This window comes from Gobius niger (genome assembly GCF_951799975.1).
Source record: "Gobius niger genome assembly, chromosome: 7".
In the NCBI taxonomy this organism is placed as follows: Eukaryota; Metazoa; Chordata; class Actinopteri; order Gobiiformes; family Gobiidae; genus Gobius; species Gobius niger.
The window spans coordinates 35210531-35234827 of NC_136858.1; the positions used below are offsets into that span (position 1 = coordinate 35210531).

The following is a 24297-nucleotide window of genomic DNA, read 5'->3' on the forward strand; positions in this document are numbered from 1 at the left end:
ATAAGACTGTGAAGTAACGCCGACTGTAACAAGTGAATTTCTCCTTTGTGAGATCAATAAAGGTTTATCTTATCTTATCTTATTTATTCTTCATATTTATGCCAGAAATCTACAGAAGATTCAAATTGATATCTTTAAATAAATTTAAAAATCCCTATTCACCTGCATAATATATTCTAAACAGAGAGTAGACCGGGCCGTCTTGGGATCAGAGGATCAGTGGTTCGAATCCCGCAGGTGCACACTCTAGTTGTGTCCTTGGGCAAGACACTTCACCCACCTTGCCTCCAGTCTCTGTGTACACTGGTGTATGAATGAGAGTGTGAATGGGTGACTGGTACCTTGATGTAAAGCACTTTGAGTGCCTAAAGCAGGTAGAAGGCGGCACGGTAGCGCAACGGTTAGCGCCTCCGCTTCACAGCTAGAAGGTCCCGGGTTCGTTTTCCCACCAGGACGGGGCCTTTCTGTGTGGAGCTTGCATGTTCTCCCCGTGTCTGCGTAGGTTTCCTCCGGGTACTCCGGTTTCCCCTACCACTAAAAACATGTGCAATAGGTGAATCCTCCAGCCAGGTGATTCTGACCACCAGCCTGGCTCCACATCATGGAGATGGGTCCCCGGGTCGACCACTGCTCCTCACGGGTCGCCCCAGCGGCATCGAAGGATGGGTTAAATGCAGAGGACAAATTTCCCTACGGGGACAATAAAGTATACAAACAAAGAAAGGCGCTATAAATGTGTTTAACCGAAACTTTCTGTTTTGTTTTTGGAAGGAGCTCAGCCAGATTTAAAATGAGTCCTCCCACGACATCCGAAGCCTCAGGGGAGCAGAGAAACATCACAAGTCACCTATTTAAATATAGGTTATATTAAAGATTTCTGCTTATAATATATTCAAAACCATAAGAGATAGAGACACATTTTTTGGGGGGACCTGCTGTTTTTTGTCAAACAAGGCCCCTCTGAAGTACCGACTAAACATGAATGTCCTGAATAAATCAGCCTCATACAGACATTATGAATATTCCCAATAATCAGCATCGAAACCTTTACAATAACCTTTATATAAATGTTTAACTGAGAATAAAAAAAATACATCTAATTAAATTACTAAAATACCAGCCATATCGGTATCTGACCCCAAAATCCATATGGGTCTGGCACTTTTAAAGTTCGGCTGAAATAATTTACATTTCTTGTTTCAGCCGGTGTCAATACTTCACATAAATTACAACTATATTGAGCTTATGAGTAAATTCACACACCTCAAAGTCACCACCAGACGCTTAAAAACGCTTTAAACCACGACAACACAATCGCTAATCTCTTGAAGACACAAGATTCCCCATCGTGTTTGTACAGTATGAATCGCTCTCCAACAACTGCCTCCGCCCTCGAAGCCGACGCTCCCCCCATTTGCACCCAGACCCCGGAACAGATGAGCCACGTATTGCATTTCAGTAAGCGACATCTGTGGAAATCCTTTTTTTTTTTTTTTTTTTTACCTCCTCCTTATCCCTGAGAGGTGCAAAAAAAACGCCCGCGCGCACTTTAACGGGAACATATGACAGAGCGGGGACGTCTAAATCAAAGCGAATCCGAGTCCACGCGACAAGGGCGCGATCCCCGTCAACACAGAGACACCATTTATCTGACGGGGAGACGGGAGATCCGACCCCCGCAAAGGCAGACAATGTACGACACGCAATCAGCCGTGATGAGTTATGTGCCCACTCACCGGAGGAAGGCGGAAGGAAGACGTCGAACGGTTAAATAAGAATTAGACGGAAGATAAATCTGCGTCCTGGTACTTCAGATGTCTAGACCGGTGATGGAAGGGGAGCTGGTTCAGACGGTTCTTCTGACCTAAAACCGTTCTTTAGGGCACATCAGCATTGACATTTTAAAGGGGGGTATTATTCAAAATGGACTTTTTCAATCTTTACATCATGTTATTATGTCATTCCCTCATTAAAAAACATGCCTGAAGTGTTGCCTTGGCACATTCACGTATTTTTGAGTAATCTGTAAAAACTCTGATGGCAGCCATTTTAGGGATAGGTTTGCCTGAGTCCTCCTAGGAACGCCCCCACCTCCTGGAGACGCCTCCGAGCTTTCGTCACCAGCCGAGTAACCAACCACTGCTACTCAGTAGAACCCCCTCCCCACTGATGCCACAGACAGCGTGTGGAGGGGGCGTGTCGGAAAGGGTCAGAGGTTCTTAAAGAGACAGAGGCCTATTTCAAGACATTCGCTACAGCCATTTTGAGAGAGCAATTTTATACAAGGCAGTTATTCTAATTTACTGCATTTACAGACCAACAGAAGGTTTGGTCATCATTGTAGTGTGATATAGACTGGTGCTATGTGACTGAAAAAAGCATAATACCCCCTCTTCAAAATACACCACCTGGACTTTTCTATTGTTGTTGTGGATCATCAACGGATTTCTTCTTTCCTGATGGCACAGGCATATTTCAAGATGACAAAGCCAGGATTCATCAGGGTCACATTGTGAAAGAGTGGTTCACACATGGATTGACCACAAGGCTGGAAAAATGACCATCTTAAAGGAACAGGCCAACTGTTTTTCCATACTGAGATATGTTCTTACCTGAGCTTAGACGAGTTGATGCGTTCCTGTCTGGTCTTTGTGTGTGCCCTAAGTCACGCACAACGACAAAATATGTTGTTAGCATTTGGCCTCTCCCAGTGTATTCCTATAGCTCCAAACGAGGGTGAAGTTGGAAGTGACCAAGTTCTTCCACGGGCACAAAGACCAGACTTGTCTAAGCTCAGGTAAGAACATGTCTCAGTACGGAAAAACGGTTCCTTTAAATGAGATAAACTACTTCAAAATGCTTGAAGAAAGGCAATTTATGTTGAATGTGAGTCGGTTTGAACTAATATAAGATAAAAAATGCCAATGGAACCAGCAGAAATCACGCTTGAAATCAGACAAATTGCCTTTTACTTTTGAAATGATTTATTTTTCACTTGATAAAAAATAATCTGACTCAAGAAAAAAAAAAAAATGACTTTGCTTGTTTCATTGGCAATAAGAGGGTTTGCCAAGGATATGCATGTCATTTCTTCCTTAAAATCTTTATTATTATTTTTCCAGTGCACATAATCCACATCTTCACCCCTTTGAGAATCTTCATCATCAGCGGTCACACTCTCCCATCATCAATAAAAGATCTGGGTGAGAAATGAACACTGGATCTTTTGACATAGCAGACGTTTATTGACTAGTGTCTGCTGTACCCAAAGCTAAAGGTGGTCCGACAAAATGTATATATATATTTTTTTGATTAGGCAGTGTATGAATATATAATGGATATGCAAGAATAATGCAGCAAGACTGAGACACAGCTCATTTGGATTATGCCTGGAGCACCCTCTGCAGGCAGCAGTGAGGATGACGTAGAGTACAAGCTTTCGGTTTTACTTACTTAACAGGCAAATTGAAGAAAAACTCCAGCAGTGCAGGAATGTTTAGAACAGTTATGGAAAATGTGCTTTATACATGTGCAGGACATGTGCAAGCCATTATGAGCAAGCCAAAGGCAAATTTCTGCCATCATTGTGCATGGTAGACACAATAAAGTTTTTTTCTATTCTATTCTATTCTATTCTATTCTATTCTATTTTATTCTATGTACCTGAACGTGGACCCACTCATCGCCCTAAAGCAGTAAAAGAAAGGTCTCCCCAAGTAACCAGGGTCCTTTAAAGCACAGCTTACTCGCTTACAACGAACATACTGCATTTGTTTTTGCCTAATGTGTTCGAAGATTGCATGTAATTAAGGAGAATGTAAATTGACTCTTTAAACGTATTTATGGGAAAGTCGTGACGAAAAGCGTCGTTTGTAGAAAATGAAAAAAAGTCATTAAAAAAACATGATATTTAACCTCCCGTGCAAAGAAGAAGAGATTACACCGAGAAGCCTCAGTCTGTCACAAACACAGAACGTTAGTGCTTCGACCAAGCTGCACTGTCATTGGTTTGATTCCATTGAACAAGTGTCTCATTAAGCAATGTTCAACAATCCATGCAATTACTGTATGTGCTCTCTCCTCTTCCTCCCACATCCAAGCATGTGCGAGGGAAACATTCGAATGGAAAGGTTCAGAGACTGATTGTAAGTGATTAGCCACTCATTGTTGCCTATGCTTCCTGTAACAGTGGGAGCGGGCTGAAGCCTCCTCCATGTGTGATGTTAATCAGTGAATTATTTACACAAATGGAATGAAATATGAATGACCCGCGCGTGCTTTGTAAGAATGGCTTTGACTGAAGAAGATTATCGTAGATCAGTTTGAATAATCATATTTCCTAATGATTTCAAAAAGCTTCTGCAATGTCAAAAGATCCAGGTTTGCATCATTGCACTGATAATGGGAGAGTTTGACCACTGCGCCGAGCCTTCTCCAGCACATCCCAAAGACTCTCAAAGGGGTTAAGATCTGGACTCTGCCGGGGCCGATCTTTCACAATGTGAGCCCGCTGAATCCTGGCGTTGCCATCTTGGAATATGTCCATCAGGGAATAAGAAATCCAAGGATAGAATGACCTCAGGATGTTCAGGTCATCAGCTGACAGCTGGCACAGAGACATTAAAGGAACAGGTCACCGTTTTTCCATTCTGAGACATGTTCTTACCTGAGCTTAGACGAGTTGATACGTACCTGTCTGGCAGAGGCGGACTGGGACTGAAAAACAGCCCTGGACTCTGACCAGCCTGGCCCAAATTAGAGTTATTGTGCACTTCCACAAATACATATTTTAACCTTTTACCACCCGCCTTAACATGAACGAGTGAATTTTCCCCAGTTCGGCTTTTTTACATTATTTTTTTGACTGGCATCATCAGCAAAAAGAACGGGAAAGGTGGTCGTAGAAACAGAAGCAAAATCATTAATATAAATGATAAATAATAATGGTCCCAAAATTGAACCTTGTGGCACACCATACTCCACGGAATTCCTTTTAGATTCATGTTTTTTTTTTATACTGGGCTTTACCCAAATCTAAAAGCTTCTCGATTGGAGAGCAACAATGTAACGCCTCATTTGAAAGCTAAGACCTACAAAAGTGAAACTTTTCGTCACGTCGCCACATTTTTGTCATATTTTTGTTGTTTTTTTTAAATTATTTTTTCCATCATTTTTTGTTGTGTTTTTCTCACGTTTTGCAGGGGGTTTTTTTGTCCGTGTTTTTCTCATGTTTTTGTTGACTTTTCATCCTCTTTTTCTCGCTATTTTGACGCTTTTCTTTTTAGCTTTTAGATTTGGGTAAAGCTCGGTTGAGGCGGGACCGGTGGCCCTAGAGCCAGTGGCCCTTCTGTGCTCTTCCAGAATGGACATATGGCCAGTCCGCCCCTGCTGTCTGGTCTTTGTCCCCGTGGAAGACCGTGGTCGCTTCTAACTTCACCCCATTTGAGTCTATAGGAATATACTGGGAGAGTCCAAATGCTAACAACATCTTTGGTCTATTTGCGTGAATGAGGGCACACGGTTTTTCCATTCTGAGACATGTTCTTACCTGAGCTTAGACGAGTTGATACGTACCTGTCTGGTCATTGTGTCCCCGTGGAAGAGCTTGGTCGCTTCTAACTTCACCCCCGTTTGGAGCTATAGGAATACATTGGGTAGAGGCCAAATGCTAACAACATCTTTGGTCGTTTTGCGTGACTGAGGGCACGCACAAAAACCAGACAGGTACAAATCAACTCGTCTAAGCATATCTCAGTATGTAAAAATGGTGGCCTGTTCCTTTAAGCTCATCGAGACAGAGATGTGCTGCACCAGAAGCTTAATAATAGCTAGTTAACTGTAGTCCCTGGATGCAAAATTAATTAACAATGGCACAATGCTCTGCTCTTCCACCAGCACATAACCCCACTTACACCGTCAGAGTCAGACAGTTTCACAACTACCAGACATCAACCTCACACAACTACAACCCTCCCTTTCACTATTCAGAATTCATCAAATTAACGCTGAGCCTGTAGCTCAAGGCAAAAGTCCCCAACTCATCAGATAACTTCTCAAAAGAGGATTCAGAAACATGTTTGAAAGGTGGCATTTGTAATATTCTGTCCCCTGTTTTGAATATCTCAAATTGGATCAGATTAAATTAATATTGTCGAATGGAAGGGAAAACATTAATCACAGACATTTGGGGGATTACGTTTGTGTGTGTGCAAAAACGGAAGCACGGGCTGAGCACATTAGGCGTTGGAAATCCTGTTATCTGGTCGTGTCATCAGCTTCTTTGCAGCTGTAATGCCGCCTCCCCAAAGGCCTTCCTCCGCGGGCTTTGATGATGAAGACATAGGTGCGCTGCGTATTGCCGCGGACAGCTTGTGCGCCGGCTGAATGCTGTTTTAACGCACTCTGGTCTCCGCTCATGGTAGGTGGCATATGGACCAGGGTGGCTCTTGCATCATGGATGGCTGCCTTCTGCACCTTCATGAATTATGGAATTTGGCAGCGATATGCAAATGTGGGCATTAGCCTACTTCTCCCCCTACTACTGTAACTTGCAACGGTTTATCTATTATGTATGAACACAAGGGTAGTGGAGAAGAGGTCCTCGCGGCCAAATTCACCGCCTTATCATTTTTATTCTAATCATGACGGTATGAATAGCGAGCGCGTTTGAAATCCCCGCGTATCATTAGGCCGCATTTGGTCAGTCTTGTTCCCTTTGATGCTGATTTTGACCGGGGACGCTACGATACCGCTTTTCCTGATCGGATGAAAGTATTTTAAATGGAGAACTCCCGATACTGAATGCAGATGCGCGGCGGTGTTTAATATTTATGAAGCGCACAGCGGATTTCAGGGCCGCGCCGGAGTTCTGGATGTTTTGTCAGTGATTTGTTTCAAACGGGTCGGATCATTGATGTGCAGTTTACGTGCCAAGTGTGCGAGGGAAGAAAGAGAAGAAAGGGCAGAAAAGTCCTGAAGGAACATCGCAGGACGGCCATAATTTTCATAAAATCATCTAACTTTGCTGTTGCCCCGTGTTACTCTGTGTAAAAAAGCCCATATAAATCATGTTTGGCTCATTCGTCCAAGATTTTTCACTTTAAAGGCCCTGTACTGGATAATCTTTTCTCACTAGTAAAATAAAATCGGTTTTGTCTTCATTCAGTGCATGAAATATGCAATGATATGATGAAAGATTGTCAATGTTGAAGCCATGCTGCGCTACATTTCACCTAATAAATAGAATAACTACGAGCATTTATGTTTGCTAAAGGCAGCTAAATATGAGATTTAGGTCGTCGTCCAAATCCATTACCCAAAAGAGCATGTTCTGTATCAAGCTGGTCTTTAGGAGCTGGCAACAGTTCAATCCAAAATGTTATGCAGTGTGGATTTTTAATGATTGTATAAGCTTTGCATTCTCGGTAGCAAAGCAGTGCCTGTGACTTTAAAATGACCCTGAAATGTGTGATTTGTGAAACGTGCTCAAAAAACATCCATATGAGGAATTGGCACGTTAGATATGTGTGAGGAAAAGCCAGGGGGGAGTTTGGACACAATAGGTATAGGCCTTTGAGGCAGATGTTTTAAGGTGAAAGCACTTTTACTGAAACTACAGTTTATTACAATCAATTGACTGGGTGGAAACATAATGACTTCTTTGGATGGATAATGTTACAGCCCCAGGCCTTCCGTCTCCCTCCTTGTTATTGTGTGCAGTTGTGTGGCTTAACTCTGTTTTTCCCGATATGTGACTTTGCTGCTGTGGTCCTTGGCTGTGGTTGGTGGATTGTGTTTGGAGTCCTGGCTGGTGATTGGTTCCATTTCTCTGACGCTGCCTGATTGGTGGGGCAGCTCTACACCTGGTCGCCTTGTTAAAGCCACTCCTATGAAAGGACCACACTTTGGAGCCATCTGGGCATTTCCTTTGTGTTCAGAGACCCTCAGTTTAGGTTAAGTTGTGTCTCTTGTTTGTGTGATCTGTGTCACTTGGCTTTGTTTAGGCCTCTATGTGACACGTGTTTTTGAGACACTTGTTTCAGTTACCTATGTTCGTGCACACGTTGGTTTCCTTAGGTTCAGGTAACTTCTAAGATAATATAAGATAAGATAAGATAAGATAAGATAAGATAAGATAAGATAAGATAAGATAAACCTTTATTGATCTCACAAAGGAGAAATTCACTTGTTACAGTCGGCGTTCAAGAAGATCACTCAGAGTTAATAAAGTTCTGTTAACTTGTACATTTCTGTGTATTTCAAACAGCCTTTGTTTAGTTATTTTTGGTTTTACTTTTGTTAAATTTACCCTTTACATTCCTTCCTATTAAATTACAACTTTATTTAACCTTTTTACATCTGGATTTTTGTAACAACTTTTAATCCTAGCAGAGCCGGGTCGAAGCAGAAAACATCTGTCGCAAATAATTATCATTTTATTTCAGTGAAGCATTAATTTTATGAAGAACTGCAGAAAACGTATCTTTGAGTTTTAAAGCTACTGACAGGAAGTGACATAGATGGAGGCAAAGTGACATGGCAGTTTCATTTCCCATTGACATAACATGGTTGGCACGGCAACACTTATAAAATAGTTTGCCTCTATCAGTGTCACTTCCTGTCAGTGTCAGTTTTTTTTTAGCAAAATCTTAAATTTCTATGTTAACCATGTTTTAGTGTTATGTACTTTCAGTATGTAATGCAAAGTGAAGCTTAAATAGATTGATTCAACATCTTTTCAATTGTCATGATAAACTGAGCTGTGATTGCACTATTTTGGGATTGTAATTCTTACCTTACTTGACCCTGCCTGGCAGCACATGTATTGACGGTGGGTCTGTGCCACGTCCGCTGTGCCGGGAGAGAACAAGCTCCTGATCAGGACTGAAAGCACAGAGCGAATGCCTCCGAGTGCCGCACATCTCCACACTGAGGGGAGAGGAGAGAGTTTGCCTCCACACTCAATTGCCAAGCTCCTTAAAATAACAATGGCTTGTGCAGGATTTAGAAGCGCCGCGAGATACGGGGGGGAAAAAAAGCATGAAGTTGTTGCTAATCCTCTAATTTCCCCCCACAAGGCAGAGGCGAAACACCAGCGCGATCACTGATCAGTCCACGGGGGAGGCGCCGAATCCCCGCCAAGGCACCAAATCCAAACACGGCTCGGGCATTACCATCACAATGTGGGACGGGGATTGTTCTGACCCGGTCTCAGCAGTGTAAATATACAAACAGGCAGCGGGAATCCAATTTGGAGGTCAAACTGCAATTCAATTTCCAGTTCAGCTGTGTGCAATGGGCTAATAACAGTGGCTGTCTGCCAATCTAATGGCACGCAACTTCATTACAAATGCAACTTTATTAGGCCGATACCGTTTGTCATTCACCTGTTTGAAACATCAGTAAAAAATAATGCTATACCAGCCCTACTCTTTGGTGCCGATCGTTAGAAAAGATGTGCAATAAAAAAAAAAACAAGCAAATCGGCAGTCAAAGAATAGACAGAAATAACGATATATCTCAGTGGGTATAACTTTAAGGAGAAAGCAAAAATATATCACCAAAATAACCAAAACATCTTAAAGGTATTATGCAAGATTGACCTTTTCAAGCTTTACATCATGTTATTATGTCATTCCCTCATTAAAAACATGCCTGAAGTGTTGCCTTGGCACATTCACGTAATATTGAGTAATCTGTAAAAACTCTGATGGCGGCCATTTTAGGGATAGGTTTGCCTGAGTCCTCCTAGGAACGCCCCCACCTCCCGGACACGCCTCCGAGCTTTCGTCACCAGCCCAGTAACCAACCACTGTTCCTCAGAAGAGCCCCCTCCCCACTGATGCCACAGACAGCGTGTGGAGGGGGCGTGTCGGAAAGGCTCAGAGGTTCTTAAAGAGACAGAGGCCTATTTCAAGACATTCACTACAGCCATTTTGAGAGAGCAATTTTATACAAGGCAGTTATTCTAATTTACTGCATTTACAGACCAACAGAAGGTTTCATTATCATTGTAGTGTGCTATAGACTGGTGCTATGTGATTGAAAAAAGCATAATACCCCCTCTTTAATTAGCATTAACGGTGCAGGAAACAGTGCAGAGAACTATCCCTATTTACAACTGCAGTGGGAGGTGACTCCTGAAGTGACAATGATGGCAGGTTTGTGTCTCCTTAAACATCAAAATACTGCAATCACAATCGTATTGTTGATATTGATAAAAGAATCAATCTTAAAGGATGTTTATACATACTGAGATATGTTATTACCTGAGCTTAGCTTGTTGTCATGATGTAGATATGGAGACTGTGGGGCTTTGCCTTAAAGGAACAGGCCACCATTTTGACATACTGAGATATGTTCTTGTTTGAGCTTAGACGAGTTGATGCGTACCTGTCTGGTCTTTGTGTGTGCCTGTGGAAGAGCGTGGTAGCTTCCAAGTTCACACCCGTTTGGAGCTATAGGAATACATTGGGAGAGGCCAAATGCTAACAACATCTTTGGTCGTTTTGGGTGACTGAGGGCGCGCACAAAGACCAGACAGGTACGCATCAACTCGTCTAAGCTCAGGCAAGAACATATCTCAGTATGGAAAAATGGTGACCTGTTCCTTTAAGGCAAAGCCCCACAGTCTCCATATCTACGTCATGACAACAAGCTTGTTTTTTTATTTCTTCATGACAACAAGCTTGTTTTTTTTAATTTCTTGATACTGAAAACTGTGGTCTATACCATCAAAGCACAACTAGCTTTGATGGTATAGACCACTTATCAAACAGCAACCAAATGTCCGTCCAAAAGGAAAATGCTCTAATGAGTCAGGTAGATGTGCTGTATAGTGTACAAGCAGACAGTGGAAAAGCTGCTTATGTACATCAAGAGAAATATTCAGTTTTTTAGCACTAGTGCGTGAAGAGGGCTTGGAGATAACACACAAATCCCGAACATAATGAAGCCAGTCCCCGGGCTGCAGCGGGAACATCAGCGTCATTAACTCGGATCAAAGTCTGTCACAAAACACATGACAGCTGACAGCGCCTGTTTATTAGCCCCGCACTGAAATGATAATACCTCACACACTAAAACAAGACCAGGCTATTGCTATGGGAGAAGTGCGTATATTCACAACAGGCTAAAAAGGTGTAACTTTGGGACCACTGACCGGTGAACCGCCCAGATTATCCTGATCTGTTGGTGCTGGTTAAGCCACATCTTATTCTTCGGTGGCACTTCGAGTACCAAAGCAAGAAGGACACATTTTAGTGACTTTTACCAAACTGTAGTCAATTTACTTTCAATGCCACCACATTTTGATATTTTAACACATTGAGTGCCGCGCTGTTTTGGGGATTTAGCTGTTGAGTGCCAACAATCCAGACTATTTTTCATGGCATTTGTAGCACCACAGCGTATTCTATGTTATACCTATGGACACATGTTATGGACACAGGTAAGCTCTCTGAAGGTGAAAACAGATTAATTCCTGAGAAATCTAAGCTAAAAAGAGGCTAGTTTTGATCAAAATAACAGATTTTTTTCCTAGAAACTGAGATATAGCGTGTTTTATGAAACACAACTGTCTCCCTCGTTTCACTCTCTTCAATGTGCTTTGGCTGAAAACAGGGGCTTCAGAAAAGTGACTATTGAGAATGTCTGGGTTTATTTTTAGATCAACCCAAACTGTCGGCTTGTTGACCTCAGTGGTCCGTGATTATGAGGCCGACTGATAAGAAATAAAGAGCGATCTGAAGCACAAGGTGTTGGGATCGTTGTTGCAGGACCGCTGGGCATTGAAAACACACGACTAACTAACAAAGGGCATGTTCACTTCTGCCACGTTGTAATTAAATGCCCAGATGAAATGTCCAGATTGTGACTTTTAACAAGTTGTTGAGTTTAATTTTTTTTTTTTCTTCCGTTTTTGGCACTCAGTGTGTTAAAGAGGGGGTTTTATGCTTTTTTCAATCACACAGCACCAGTCTATATCACACTACAATGATGACGAAACCTTCTGTTGGTCTGTAAATGCAGTAAATTAAAATAACTGCCTTGTATAAAATTGCTCTCTCAAAATGGCTGCAGCAAATGTCTTGAAATAGGCCTCTGTCTCTTTAAGAACCTCTGACCCTTTCCGACACGCCCCCTCCACACGCTGTCTGTGGCATCAGTGGGGAGGGGGTTCTGCTGAGGGGCAGTGGTTGGTTACTCGGCTGGTGACGAAAGCTCGGAGGCGTCTCCAGGAGGTGGGGGCGTTCCTAGGAGGACTCAGGCAAACCTATCCCTAAAATGGCCGCCATCAGAGTTTTTACAGATTACTCAAAAATACGTGAATGTGCCAAGGCAACACTTCAGGCATGTTTTTAATGAGGGAATGACATAATAACCTGATGTAAAGCTTGAAAAAGTCGATTTTGCATAATACCCCCCCTTTAAGCAAAAGTATTTTCAATCGTGGTTTGAAAGCTATTACAACCCGGCTCAGATAGGTGTTAAAGCTGCAACAGAAACTGAGATGTTAAAAGGTTAAATAGAGTTGTAATTTACATAAAAGGTGTGTAAAAGATCATCTCAAACAAAGTGGAGTAGAACGGTGAACAAAGGCTCTTTACACAACCAATAGACAAAATCTAAGTAAATACAAACTTGGGCCAAACAAATACAAACAAACTCATGACTAGACGTACGAGTGTCACTCAATTCCGAGTCACATGAAAGACAGGTGTGTCCAAAATAGGCGTGGCCATTCCTGGTGGAGACACAGGGTTGGTCAGTCACTCAGCTGCCACACCCATCGGGGGCAGAAGGCAGCAGACCACCAGGACCAATCCCCCAATCAAACACGAGGGAACACCAGCAGCCCATACATTTACATTATACTCAAAGAACATAGAGTTTCTTGACATGTCACAAGGTCGTTTTCTCATTAAAAACAAACCTGGCGCTGTGTTCTGGGTGAATAGCGCATCTTTGAGTAATCTTTGGATCTTCTCCAGTGGCTACAGCTCCTAAAAAAGCTCCTCCTGAGGTCCTATCATATCCAGGAAATGTTTTCCTCACTCTTCGATTCTCTTGCTAAGCTTAATCCCCTCCTCGCAATGTGAAAAAACACTCGCCACTGCCTCACTACAGCCGTTTCTTACTCCTGATTGAAACAGCGAAAGGGGAGCAAGAGGAGGTTTTTGAGTTAATTTCAGGAAGTGAAACTACAACTCGATTTTGCCGTTTTAGATCAATATTGCATTTTTCAAACCAGCGATAAAGAGATTATAACAAATCCACTGTAAAAAGGCGCACACTTTTGGAGGAAAAAGGTGTCCACCACCTTTTTCCATATGGTTATACTCAAAGAACATAGAGTTTCTTCACATGTCACAAGGTGGTTTTCTCATTAAAAACAAACCTGGCGTTGTGTTCTGGATGAATAGCGCACCTTCGAGTAATCTTTGGATCTTCTCCAGTGGCTACAGCTCCTAAAAAAGCTCCTCCTGAGGTCCTATCATATCCAGGAAATGTTTTCCTCACTCTTCGATTCTCTTGCTAAGCTTAATCCCCTCCTCGCAATGTGAAAACACACTCGCCACTGCCTCACTACAGCCGTTTCTTACTCCTGATTGAAACAGCGAAAGGGGAGCAAGAGGAGGATTTTTGAGTTAATTTCAGGAAGTGAAACTACAACTCGATTTTGCCGTTTTAGATCAATATTGCATTTTTCAAACCAGCGATAAAGAGATGATAACGAATCCCCTGTAAAAAGGTGCACACTTTTGGAGGAAAAAGGTGGTGGACCGAGGACAGGTGATGCTCAACAGATGGATTTCTCTATTCATGCCATTCAGATTAAAGCTGCTTTCGATGAAGACTATCAGAATACAGCGCAAGGCGATATTTGGTAAGTCGCCTTCGCCTTATCTACACTGATTCAGCTTTTGTGTCTGGAGGGATATCTTTTAAGCGGAAAAATAAATTAAAGAGCGTGTGGGGGGGGGGGGGGGGGATAAAATCATTGAAATTGATTAGCATTTTTAACAAACAGCACTCCACGCCCGCACTAACAGCCTTCACCCTTTAATTTGCCAAACACAATCTCATCAAAAATTAATCCCAGCCTTGTTATTTCCTATTGCCGCTGATTAGACTCTCCGAACCAGAAAAAGCACTGTTGTTGTTCCCGTTGCCTCCCTCCTACACCCCCTGAAGTGCGCTCGAGTGGATAGAGTCGACCAAAATAATACCAGGAAAGTCCACACAAAGAATTAATCCACTACTTTTCCTAATAATCACTCTTCTCAAGAAAAAAATTATACTAATGTTGGCAATACAAAAGACCAGGCCCATTCAAAAACACTGCATTTAAAAGTGAACCATTCATGAAAGTATCCACAGTGAAGGAGACAAAAAAAGCACGACCAAATCTAAAGCAGGCGTTAAACCGAAACAAACCAGGTCAAAACTATGGGCAAATCAAGTGAATCAGGCTTTAATTAGAACTAAATCATAATCGAAATTAGCACTATATGTACCACAAGAAGTTGTCCATGTGCCACATCCAGCTAGGATTATGCTTTTTGCAGGTATTGGGAAATAATCTCACACATCTCGATCATTATCTTACTTTGTTGGTTAGAAAATGTAATATTGATCTAAAACGACGTGCACAATCTCCCGTAGCTTCCCTTCCTCATTCATCCAGAGCTCTGTTCCCAAGATCACACACCCTAATGACCTTTTTAGTTTGGGAAATACACTTATAATGCGTGTTGCCAGTTTGGAAATGGTCAAAGGAAGAGAATAACTTTGTCAGTCAAGAACCACACGACGAAGACCAGGAGGCGGGGCCACATTACACCGGTTTGAGAATCGCTGCATTGGCTCCCCGTGTGTTTCAGGATCGATTTTAAAGTTCTTTTAATGGTTTTTAAATGTCTTCATGGTCTTGGTCCTTCTTGTCTTTCAGAACTGCTTTACCTTACAGGGGTCTCCTAGTTATTCCTAAAGTCAACAAAAAGACTCATGGTGAGGCGTCTTTCCAATATTACGGCCCTCGCCTCTGGAACCACCTGAGGAGGAGCTCAGGGCTGAGGAGGAGCTCAGACCTGAGGAGGAGCTCAGGGCTGAGGAGGAGCTCAGACCTGAGGAGGAGCTCAGGGCTGAGGAGGAGCTCAGACCTGAGGAGGAGCTCAGGGCTGAGGAGGAGCTCAGGGCTGAGGAGGAGCTCAGGGCTGAGGAGGAGCTCAGGGCTGAGGAGGAGCTCAGGGCTGAGGAGGAGCTCAGACCTGAGGAGGAGCTCAGGGCTGAGGAGGAGCTCAGACCTGAGGAGGAGCTCAGGGCTGAGGAGGAGCTCATACCTGAGGAGGAGCTGAGGGCTGACGCGGAGCTCAGACCTGAGGAGGAGCTCAGACCTGAGGAGGAGCTCAGGGCTGCAGAGAACGTTCATGTTTTTAAGAGCAGGCTCAGGACCCGCCTTTTTAGCTTAGCCTTTAACTGACTAATCTATTTATTTAGTCCTAATATATAAAATGTATATATATGGGAGGTTGTCCCAGGCGCATTGTTTTAAATGTTGTAATCTGTAAAGCACTTTGTGATACCTATCAGTATGAAAAGCGCTTTATAAATAAAGTTTAATCAATTGATTGAATAAAAGACAAGAAAGCCAGGGCAAGGCAACTTTATTCATACCGCGCATTTCACAACACAATGTGTAAATGTAAATCTTTATTTTTCAACACTATCTTTGTATAAACACTTAAAGGGACTAGATGCAAGTTTGCCATTTTATACTCACTACTGCCATCTCAGGTCATTCATGTTACTGCACCTTCTATATTAAGCTCGTGCATGACGGCACTTCGGACCCGAATTAAAACCTTTTTGAGTGACAGTTAATGATTTTAGTGGCAGTTGCGGTGAACAGGTCTGAGCTAATTCTACACATTAGGACATGGCTGGAACATGTAGGGGGAGGAAAATACATGATTTTAACATTTTTAAACTGTATAGTCACTTTAAAGGAACAAGCCACCGTTTTTCCATACTGAGATATGTTCTTACCTGAGCTGAGACGAGTTGATACGTACCTGTCTGGTCTTTGTGCGTGCCCGTGGAAGAGCGCGGTATCTTTCAACTTCACCCCCGTTTGGAGCTATAGGAATATACTGGGAGAGACCAAACGCTAACAACATCACATCTTTGGTCGTTTCTTTGGTCGTTTTGACTGAGGGCAACGCACAAAGACCAGACAGGTAAGAACATATCTCAGCGTGGAAAAACCTGTTCCTCTAAAACCAGTCATCGCTAATTGTAGCTTGTTGAATCGACTCATAACACAGACCACGTGACTTGTTTTCAGTCAAATCTTTGCCACGTTGAGAGAAATCAAAGCATGTTCGAAAAGTCAGGGTTCAAAGCAAAGCCAAAATTAGCTGTTGCTGGGTGACAGAACCGACGAGTAGAAATTATTCTTCAAACATCGAGCACGCGAGCCTGGATCACCGACGACAGGCGACATCCCTGTTTTTTCCTTACCTGAACTTGTATTGATCAAGGGTCTGGATAAATATGCGCAAAGTAACAGTGACACGGTGCTGAAATCTGTCACGATGAACAGATGAAAGAAATAACGACTTGTAAAGTAAAATAGTCGGCTGCGTCTAATTTCCAAATATCTGAGGGTTAATACTTTGTTGATGTTTGTTGATATATACCGTGAAATGTAAAAGGAAATCAATTGCATATGTCATTATAGTTTAAAATTAAAAGGTGCTTTTTCAGATCCAAAAGTGGTCGATGCTTCTTTGGCCTCAGTACTGACTCAGAACACTGTCTGTGACATAATGGTTTAGTTCCAGGGCACATATTGCAGATTGGACACACACGCTCGTTTGGGTTGATCAGTGAAGTATGAAAATAATGAGATACTACGCTCGTGTCCAAATTGAACTTTCACCCGTTTATTGTTTTAATAAAGAAGCTCCATGTTCGGGCAAAATTACTTTTTAAAAATGAATGAATGTTACTGTGGCTGTGACTTTCAACTTATAAGAAAAGAAAGTGGTTCTCAAAGCCCGGGCACTGATGTGCATTTACGCGCTTGTGTGAGTAAATGAGAATCTTTTCAGTTCGGAAATTGAGTTTAACAAAGTCAGTTTTGTCTGGCCTAATTGGGGAGCGTCTAAAGATCTGGTTACATTTCCCCATGGGAACAATAAAATAAGAACAACAGTGAGGCGACAGCTGGCGTGTCCAAACTGTTTCCTCGAGGGCCACGTATTGTGGTGTATAAAGCATGGAGGGCCACAGATCACTGGTCTGTGCAGTCAAACATTCAACTGGGGGCATTTAGGAGAGGTTTAAACCGTTCCTGACACCTTTATTTAGGCTTGGAACCACATTGTTAGCTCTGTCTCACATTAAAAGGTTTAGTCATGTGGAATTATGAAACTTAACATAAAAAGCGACATCTCTGACAATCTGTGCAATTCAACAGGAAGCCTGAGGGCCACAAAAAATTGGTCTGAGGGCCACATTTTGCCCCCAGGCCACACTTTGGGCACTTCTAAGTTATGGCAAGAAAGTGTTCAATTTGCATGTTCTTCCCACGTTCCCACTTTGAAACTGGCTCATATATAGATAGATAGATATTAATGATCATTTTTCTAATCCATACGTTTTCTTTTTAGCTACGACTTGTAGAAGTGTAATGCTGTTAATAGGAAAAAACTGGCTCCGCCCCCCGCTGGGTCCGGTGACATCATCATATTCTAGAAGCTGCAACCCAGCAATAGTTCTGCTGCAAATATGGAAGAATAATCGTTCTGGCCTCAGCGTATGCTACAACAAGTGTCTGACCTTTGGGGAAAATGTATTTTAAGATACTGGTTTGTACATTAAATGCCAAATAAGAAAACTTCACTATTATGGTGCATGAAATGGTATTCGATGTAATAAATAACAAACAGTTTTCATAATTATTGCCTCGTGCAGGAAGATATTTAACATCTCAGTGTTGTCTAATGCCTCTAAACTGCCATAAGATGTTTCACTAATGGGTCTTTAATGTGCAATGAAAAACACATTAGCTTTTATTATTCACGTTAATCATCTTTTTAAAAAAGAAAAACTTCTGTCAAAACATGACTTTTTTTTGGAAAAGTTTTGAAGTCAGAAAGGTGAATCTTTACGGATTTTTTTGCTTAACCATAAATGTCTAATGAAGCACTTTCTCTCCTCTCCTTTATTCTGCTCCTTCAGCAACAACCTCCCTCTGGCCCATCGCCGCCGCAGCAGGAGAACCACGTGCTTCCTCAGCCTCTCCAACATTCAGTAGTTAAAGTACTAAACTCTGCAAGTTCTTAATGCAGTGACGAGCTCAAGATGGAAGAGCTAAAAACTGCATGAGCAAATCGGCAATGCACACTCGAAGAACATCCCTCATCCTTCTCATTAACCTCTTAGCTCCCGCCTGAACCGAGAGGATCTTTTTCCTCACGTCACCAAATTTTTTTTCCATCATTTTTTTGTTGGGTATTCGACTCATTTTTGTAACTTTTTTGTCATTTTAAGTCACATTTTTGTCATTTTTTCGTCATTTTTTTTTCACATTTTTGTCACATTTTTTGTCATTTTTTTGTAATTTTTTTGTAATGTTTTTGTCAAATTTTTATCACATTTTTGTATTTTTTTTGTCAAATTTTTATCAAATTTTTGTAATTTTTTGGTCAAATTTTTATCACATTTTTGTAACTTTTTGGTCATTTTTTGTCACATTTTTGTCGTTTTTTTTCGTCTATTTTTTATCACATTTTTGTCACATTTTTTTTGTCATTTTTTTGTCCATTTTTTGTCATTTTTTTGTCAAATTTTTATCACATTTTTGTAATTTTTTTTGTCACATTTTATCACATTTTTGTAATTTTTTGTCACATTTTGTCATTTTTTCGTCAATTTTTTATCAAATGTTGGTCATTTTTTGTCACATTTTTTTTAGTTTTTTTTGTCTAATTTTTATCACATTTTTGTTATTTTTTTTGTCACATTTTGTCACATTTTTGTCATTTTTTCACACATTTTTTGTCAATTTCTTGTGACATTTTTGCCACTTTTTCATCAATTTTTCGTCACTTTTTTGTCACATTTCCATCATTGTTTTCGTCTCAGTTTTGTTGCTATTTTCACAGCTTTTTTCCAGAAGCTTTTGGACTGGGGTAATGCCAAACTAAAGAAAATGTGCTTGGTTCAGGTGGGAGTAAAGGGGTTAAAGCTATACAAAAAGACATAAAGCTCTAATCAGGAAAAGCTTTGCAGCACCTAAACAATCAGAGCGAGTTCTGCTCTGGCATAAACAAAGGCGGCAAACGTTTTGAGCTCTCGAGAAGGAGACTGACAGTGCGGGACTACTTCAAGCCTACAAGCCATCACCGGACCCCTTCTGAGTCGCTCTGCACTCAAACTGCATTTACCACAGCTCCACTGACAGACGCCGCACAAACCAAACAACAATATGCAAATCGACGCTTCCCCCAGCTGTACGTTTCCTTCCCTTGCATAGAAATCATTATAAGTCATAGAACATCCGTGCTGAGGTGACCAAAAGCAGGTTTTTTTTTACAGTATGAGCCACAATTACGCACCATATGTCCAGGAGTGAAACAAAGCACAATTATAACATTATAACACGGTCCCCAGCCAGAAAAAGCAGAGGTAAAACCGAATCTTCGACTGCTTTGACAAACTTTTGAAAACTCCAGCAGTTACACAAGACAAGCCGCCGTTTTTACATAGAGCCCTCAGCCACAGAGCCGTATTCAAATGCACGGGGAAGGCGAGTGAAGCGATTTGCATCCAGTGACGTGTGGGATTTTTACCATGGCACCGGCACAAAGCAGCATCATCAAGAAGCTTTTTAAATGAAGCAGTAATTACCATCAGTTTAAGTTGTCTCGTCCTTATCGCCCATGTGCAACGCGGTGGCTCTGGGGCAAGTTAGAGACGGCTATTTAACATCATTTTTAATCATTTAATGGACTCTCTTCCAGCTCCATTGCTAGTTTGTGGCTCATTTACATTTTGTCTCCATTTTCGCAGTTGTGCCCAGTCACTAGAACCAGGGACACAACCAGGCAGCACAAGTTTCGAGAAAAAAAAAAGGGGCGATTTTTACTCTTTTGCAGAATCGTTCAGTTGAAGGCACGAAGAAGCCTCTCCATGTTTAAGCTGGCAGTATTGGTACGAATTAAAAGCGTTAACTTTTAGGTTAAAACCGGCTGTTTGGGGAGATTTTGGAGCGTCCAGTAGGGGGCGTGACTTTGTCTGTGTGTATTTACATACTGGGTAAACACCGGTTGTGTTGGATGGACGCCACAAAGATTGTGAACCGAACATGTTTGGAAGTGGATTTATTAACCTCTTAACTCCCGTCTGAACCAAGAGGACCTTTTTCCTCACGTCATCAGATTTTTTTTCCATCATTTTTTTGTTGGGTATTCAACTCATTTTTGTAACTCATTTTTTTTTAATTTTTTGTCACATTTTTGGGGTAATTTTTAGTCTAATTTTTGTCATTTTTTTGTCAATTTTGTATCAAATTTTTGTCATATTTCTGTAGTTTTTTTGTCACTTTTTTGTCATTTTTTCGTCACTTTTTCGTTATTTTTTGTCACTTTTCCGTCATTTTTTTTGTCATTTCTTTTGTCATTTTTGTGACATTTTTGCCACTTTTTCATCAATTTTTCGTCACTTTTTTGTCAAACTTTTCTCACTTTTTTGTCACATTTTCATAATTGTTTTCATCTCAGTTTTGTCACTATTTTCACACCTTTTTTCCAGAAGCTTTTGGATTGGGGTAAAGCCAAACTGGGGAAAATGATGTTGGTTCAGGTGGGAGTTAAGGGGTTAATCAAGGCAAGGTTGATCCTGGAGCTCCGTTGTCGGGGGCTTCGTTCCCCTGGTCGGTTCTCCCAGGGTAAACAGGTCCTAGGTGACAGGTCAGACCAAGAACGGTTCCCCTTATGAGAGACCAACAGGCCCGGTTAGAATCGTAAGGCCGTACTTCTGTGGACCCACCACCTGCAGGAGGCGCCATAAGGGGCTGGTGCAATGTGATTTGGGCAACTCCAACAGCTGCCCCCACGACCCGGCAACGGACAAGTGGAAGAAAATGGATGGATGGATGGATTTTGCGGCGCCGCTTCCTCATGAAGAGCCTTGATAGCAAATCAGCGACAGCGGGACAGAGACGCTGCTTTGCTCCCCAGACAGGACACAAAAACACTTTGGCCACACCAGCTTCAGCGTTTCAAAAAGCCTGTTGTTTTGGGGCTGCTTTGGTTTACGTTGTTGACACATCCTTTAGTGAACAAATGCCACGCAAAAAAGGCAGTTTAACCTCTTAACTCCCGCTTGAACCGAGAGGATCTTTTTCCTCACGTCATCAGATTTTTTTTTCACCATTTTTTGGGGGGGTATTCCACTCATTTTTGTCACATTTTTTGTCACATTTTTGTCACATTTTTTTTTTTTTGACACATTTTTTGTGATTTTTTCGTCCATTTTTTATCACATTTTTGTCTTTTTTTGTCACTTTTTTTCTTCGTTTTTTCGTAATTTTTTCATGAATTTTTTGTCATTTTTTGTCACATTTTGTCACATGTTTTTTTCTCAATTTTTTGTCAATTTCTTGTGACATTTTTGCCACTTTTTCATCCATTTTTCGTCACTTTTTTGTCAATGTTTTCTCACCTTTTTGTCACATTTCCATCATTGTTTTCGTCTCAGTTTTGTTGCTATTTTCTCACCTTTTTTCCAGAAGCTTTTGGACTGGGGTAAAGCCAAACTGGAGAAAATGTGCTCGGTTCAGGTGGGAGTTAAGGGGTTAATACATACGCCTACTGTGGATCAGTTCATGTTTGAGTGAGTGAACTCTGAAACCCCACACACAAAGGGAGCTTTGCATCTGTACGGCTTTTCCAAAATGAGATGTAAATGAGCCCTATTGTCACTCCGAGAGAGGTGAGAACAGCCCAAAAGTTTAGAGGCCGATTCCTCCCTTTGACATATTACCAGTTCCTAAATTCAACCTGCCACATCTTCTCCAAATATCATCAGATTTCCACGTGTCCTCCGTTCTCGTGATGGTTCACAATCGGACAACTCATTCATTGTGAGCTCTCCTGTTCCGATTTGTCAAGGTTTTAATCCTAAGGGCGTCACGTATGTGTCCAGGAGCGACACAATGATGACAGGTTATAACCGTTTCATCAGTATGTGAAAGTTATTTGGTTGGAAAGTTCAAAGCTGGCACGTTCAGTAGCGCGGTTGCTTTCAGTTCTTGCCCTTTATACGTTTTACAGATGGGGAAAAAAAAAACACACTTGAGAAATGTTTCAGCCAACGCAAACGGGAGCAAACGCCAACTTTTTTAGGTCAGAGAGCAAATTTCCATCTCCAACATAAAACCGCTGTTTTGCAGGATCTGACCGCTGCCGGCAACCTCTCGCCACGTCGACCGAGAAGTGAACCGCCGGTCCATTTCCGGGGCTCCCACGCGGTCTGATTTTCTTTGCGCTCATATACATTCACATTCAAAAGGAGCAGCGTGGATTCTGACACACGAAAACTGTTCAAGCGAGAGCTGACACCGGGTTAAACGAAACGTACGCATCGGAAACTCTCCGCACAGTATAGGGATTCAGAAACAAACAACTGTGGTGCCGGTTTTCAAAGCGGGCGTTCTCACCTGCGGGTCAAGACTTGCTGTATTCTAATATCTCATGTTTATATTCTTTCCCTCCAGCTCGTTCACTCTCTAAAGATCTCCAGTTCTTTCGCTCCACTGACCAAACTATACATCCATTGACATTAAGCTTGAAGTTCTTTGGCTCGCAGCTCAGTCACGATACACCGAATATGGCTCGAGAACTGAAGCATGCATAACAATAGCGTTTTACACAGTTACTCATCCAAAAAGAAAAAAAAAATGCATTTTGACAATGTATAATAATCAGCACAATCATTTTCCCGGGATAACGTTTGTTCCCATCAAAGTGTTGCTGCTCTGAATAATGCGGCGGCTCATCGCTTTACGCCGAATCCGCTATTCGGTAAATCTGTGAGAATAAAGTTACCTTTTTTTTTTTTAGAGGGCGTAGCAATTTCACTACACTCACCTTAGTGGACAAAGACAAAGTGCAGTCTTTTTGCTAGAGAGAAACTGCAACATCATTTGGGCTGTAGCCTATCTTTGTCCAAAAAAAAAGAACAAATCGATTCCCTTCAACTTCCACGCCCACCGAATAAAAACGTCTTCTTACTTGCGCAATCGTCTTTAACTTTCCAAGAGAGCGCGCGCGGTCTTGCCCCGTATGAGTGGACCGGATTCCCTCCGGAGCGCATAAACCTAATTTATTGTGTGTAGCGTTTTAATTAGTGTGATCAATACTCGATTAGAGAGGATTTAGACGTGCAGCGCCTGGGGGGGGGGGAAGACGAGGCGGGATGAGAGAGAGTCTCGCCGCTTTGTGCTACAGCGACTCTCGGTCTGCTCTTAATAATTGATACAACGAGACGATCCCCCCTCTCTCTCTCCCAAAAAAAAAATAGGGGCTTTGTCTTAACAGCGAGAGGCACGAGCGTTACGTAAAAAAGCGCACGAGTGGAGATGTCAAGTTTGCTGGGGGGGGGTTTGAGGAGCCTTGAGTTCACGCGGCAAAGTCGAAGTGGATGTGGCGTTACCTTGCGCGGCGAGCGGCTCAGGATTCCTCGGGATCGGACGGAGACGATGCACTTTCAGTACTGCTGCTGCTGCTGCTGCTGCTGCTGCTGCACAAGCGGGTCCACGTTGAGCCAAATCCAGCGCCCGTGCCTTGGTGGCGGAGGAGCTTCTTCTCTCATCACTGACGCGTCGGGGCGGGAACGCAGCAGACACCGCGCGCGATGGAAACTCCCGGTCTCGTTTCGCGATCGAGGAGCCCGTGCCGCGTGTGTTGTTGTGGATTGGAAAGGTGGGGGGGGAGAGAGGAGAGGAGAGGAGAAGAGAGTGCGCTGTAGTTGAGAAGGATGTGGAGGAGAGGAGAGAGAGAGGAGAGGAGAGAGAGGGAGCAGGGAGGAGGAGCAGCCGCGCGCCGCGAGATGAACAGCGAAGGTGCTCTCCCGCTGATGCGCTGAATCCCCCAGCCTCGGAACAGATGCAGTTCACTTTAAAAAAAAAAAAAAGAAAAAAAAAAAAAGGGAGGCTCGAGTCTGTGCCCTGAAAATGACATAAACCAGTTTCCTATGGATCTGAGCAGATTAAGGGGAGACACT

General features: G+C 42.3%; 1 protein-coding gene across 1 annotated transcript in view; it reads right to left on the minus strand.

Moving 5' to 3' along the window:
* The window catches only part of hs3st1l1 (heparan sulfate (glucosamine) 3-O-sulfotransferase 1-like1), a 106148-nt gene extending 82263 nt beyond the window's left edge, over positions 1 to 23885 (minus strand). The window contains exon 1 of the mRNA XM_079560607.1: positions 23728 to 23885. The gene's annotated coding sequence lies outside the window, so the exon portion shown is untranslated. The remainder of the gene's footprint in view (positions 1 to 23727) is intronic.
* Positions 23886 to 24297: the final 412 nt, after the last annotated feature.